The sequence below is a fragment of the Zea mays genome, chromosome 4 (assembly GCF_902167145.1).
Source record: "Zea mays cultivar B73 chromosome 4, Zm-B73-REFERENCE-NAM-5.0, whole genome shotgun sequence".
NCBI classification, from domain to species: domain Eukaryota; kingdom Viridiplantae; phylum Streptophyta; class Magnoliopsida; order Poales; family Poaceae; genus Zea; species Zea mays.
In genome coordinates this window covers 5,572,718-5,576,002 of record NC_050099.1, presented here as the reverse complement: position 1 = coordinate 5,576,002, position 3,285 = coordinate 5,572,718, and the positions used below count along the sequence as shown (strand labels likewise).

The 3,285-nt window shown below is 55.1% G+C and overlaps 1 pseudogene across 1 annotated transcript; it reads right to left on the bottom strand.

Moving 5' to 3' along the window:
* Positions 1–824: 824 nt before the first annotated feature.
* Positions 825–2,988, bottom strand: LOC103652752 (polyol transporter 5-like; annotated as a pseudogene). The gene is made up of 3 exons (XR_565051.4): positions 2,650–2,988; positions 2,175–2,521; positions 825–2,032 (listed from the first exon to the last, which is right to left on the bottom strand). The product of XR_565051.4 is annotated as a polyol transporter 5-like (transcript).
* Between the last annotated feature and the right edge of the window lie 297 nt (positions 2,989–3,285).

Below are 3,285 nucleotides of genomic sequence, written 5' to 3'. Positions count from 1 at the left end.
CCCTGTGGGCCCCACACCCAGCCCCCCACACAACACTCTCTTAGCTACTGACCTGTGGACCTCAGCTACTGTGCCGTCCAGCACCCGACCCCGCTCGCGCAGCTACCGCATCACACAAAGAAAAGTGCAAAGCGAGCACTTAAACCCATGCCACCCTGCTTAAGAAATTTGGGGCTAATCATCTGACCACAAATACCTTAGTGTTTAGAAATAAATAATAATTATATCTGAATAAATATCTCAATACCTATAACAACTATAGTAAGTATGGGCAACTGGCTAGTAATCTATTAAGTACGTCGCCCATAATGCCACCCTGACGTTCTTAAACTTACGTACGGCGGCGGCACGAGCATGGCGTGGGTGCTTGAGGCCTAGTCTTCGCCCGCCAACGCAGGTGGGGTGGGACTAGAGGTGTAAATGGGGATCCGATAACTGGTAACTTATGGAGAGTTCCTCTATTAGGGTAGGGTACGGAAAGATTTTAATCCCCATAAGTTTAGATTTGGAACAAATTCTTCCTTATTGGATACGTGGATATGGATACGGGAAAGCAGAACCCAAACCCGATTACCCATGAGTAATATTTACCCAGTAAAATTTAGTGTGCACCAGACGGTTAGCCACCACCCGTCCACTCCACCCATGCACGTCTGACTTTGTTTTTTTTGTTGATTTGCATGTTGGTTAAATAATGTTTTCTTGTTAGATGTCAGATTTATTTGTGATGTATTGTTGTTGGGTGTTTTGTGACTGTTAATGATATATAAAATATAGTATGATCATGCTTTTTTTATTGGGGATTGAGACCTGATGCCGGTATGCGTACGGAAATAGAGATAGATATATATAACTTCATAGGTATGGGTAGTATATGGTGTTCAAATCTGATGTTGAGATCTCTAGGTGGGACCGTGGGGGTAGCTGCGACCGACGAGCGCGCGGGACCGGAGTTCCAAATCTGCTGGTAATTGTGGATAATTTCTACTAACTCTGCCGAACGCGACCTTGTGCTAATGGCAACTATACGTGGCCACCGGCCACCCTCACTTGCGGAAGAGCACTTCCATGTCTTCTAGGCTCCGGCCCTTGGTCTCCGGCAGCCGCGTGTACACGAACACAAACGCAGCCGCCGTCACCGCAGCGTAGAGGAAGAAGCACCCGGGCATGGTGATGGCGTCGGCGAGCGAGATGAACGTCATGCTGACCACCCCGCACGGCCGCACGTGAGCCTGTTCACGGCCACGCCCAGGCTGGAGCCCTGCGCGCGCAGCCGTAGCGGCAAGACCTCCGCGCTGTACGTCGACACCACGGACCCGTAGCCGATGGAGTACGCGGCCACGAAGGCCAGCACGGACGCCAGGCACGCCGCGGCCGTCGCCGGCGACGCCGTGCCCACGCACAGCGTCACGGCGAGGGCGGTCGCGGTCACGGCGACGCCGGCGGTGCTGGCGAGGAGGAGCGGGCGCCGGCCGAGGCGGTCGGTGAAGAGCATGGCGACGAGGACGAAGCACGTCTTGACGGCTCCGATGGACACGGTGGCGCCGAGCACGGCGGAGGTGGACGCCACGCCGACCGCCTTGAAGACCAGCGGGCTGTAGAGGAGGATGGCGTCGACGCCGGACGCCTGCACGAAGAACTGCAGCCCGAGGACGCAGCCGAGGACGCGCCGCACGCTCGTGGTTGTGGTGGATGGCCGGACGAAGAGCTCCCTCCAGACACCGCCGCCACCGTGGCGCGCCGCAGCAGCGGGCGACGGCGCGTCGGCGGCTCGCTTGATCTCCCCGAGCCGGAAGTCGGCGTCTGCCGGGCTGTCCGACGTGCGCAACAGCACCGCGCGCGCGTCGGCGTGGCGGCCCTGCATCGCGAGCCACCGCGGTGACTCTGGCATGATGACGAGCACCCCGGCGGCGATGAGCACGGGCGGGATGACGCCGATGGCGTACATGAGACGCCACCCGATGTGCACCGGGAGGCCCGCGAACGCGTAGTTGGACACGTAGCTGAGCAGGATGCCGACGTTGATGAATATCTGCACGGATGAAATGAGATCGCCTTGTTGATCACTACAGAGTAAAGATGTCGACGACGAAAGCGATGGAGCTCCGATACGGTCACGGTGGCAACAAATCAATCATGGTCGATGTATCCAAACTGCATACGTACGTACGTACGTCGAGCATGGATGAGAGGACGCCACGCGTGGCCGCCTGCGATATCTCGGCGTTGTACACGGGGGCGACGACGCGCGCGAACCCGGAGCCGACGCTGGTGACGAAGCGCGCCGCCATGAGCGCGGCGAAGCTGGTGCCGAGCGACATGGCGAGCGCGCCGGCCATGAGGAAGGCGTTGGCGAGCACGAGGGTGCGGCGGCGGCCCAGGTGGTCGGCCACCCAGCCGGCGGCGAGGATGGACGCGAGCATGAACACGTTCATGGACCCCGCCAGCACCTCGACCTCGCCGTCGGTGAGCCCCACGTCCTCCCGCATGAACAGCTCCGCGCCGCTCATCAGCGTCAGGTCTGCAGGGCACGTATATATGGATCGGTCGGAAGCATGAGTTTAGCACATCGATCTCTCTTCGTGATTAATTGGATGCATGGTGCATGGTAAGGTAACTTGCAGTGCAACGACGTATATATATACGTACTGTAGCCATGTAGCATGGTGGTGACGGAGGCGAGCGTGGCGCAGACGAAGGCGAACCTGTTCCGGCGCGGTGCTGAACCTGGCGGCGACGGCGTCGACCCCGCCGCCGACGAGGCCAGCAGCAGTGGAGCCTCATCAGTGGCATCGGCGGTGCCGGCAGCCTGTGCCATATATGGCGGCGGCGCGGCGTAGCTTCTCGGCTTGCTGCTTCCTCGTTGCCAACGAGTTGTGGCCACTAGCTTAGTGGTACAAGAAAGATTGTGATCACTAGCTCGCTCGCTCGCTCGGTGATATATAGAGTAGACACACTACCCATAGCGTTGCAACCGCATTCAATCATATTTGATGCTCTGTCCCAAAATAAAACGTGTTTTAGAAAATTAGAGCATTCATACAAATATTTAATTGAATATGTTTTGTATATGTGTTTAGGTTCATCATCCATTTTATATAGATATAAAAACCAAGAGCTAAAACGAATACTATTTTAGAACGGATAGAGTACCTATAAAAAAATAAAAAATAATATTAAAATGAATATATGGTCATATAAGATATTATTAAGCTGATAAATATAAATATTATACTTTATCTTAACTAAAAATATAGAAAGATATGAATTAAGGAAGATGACTCT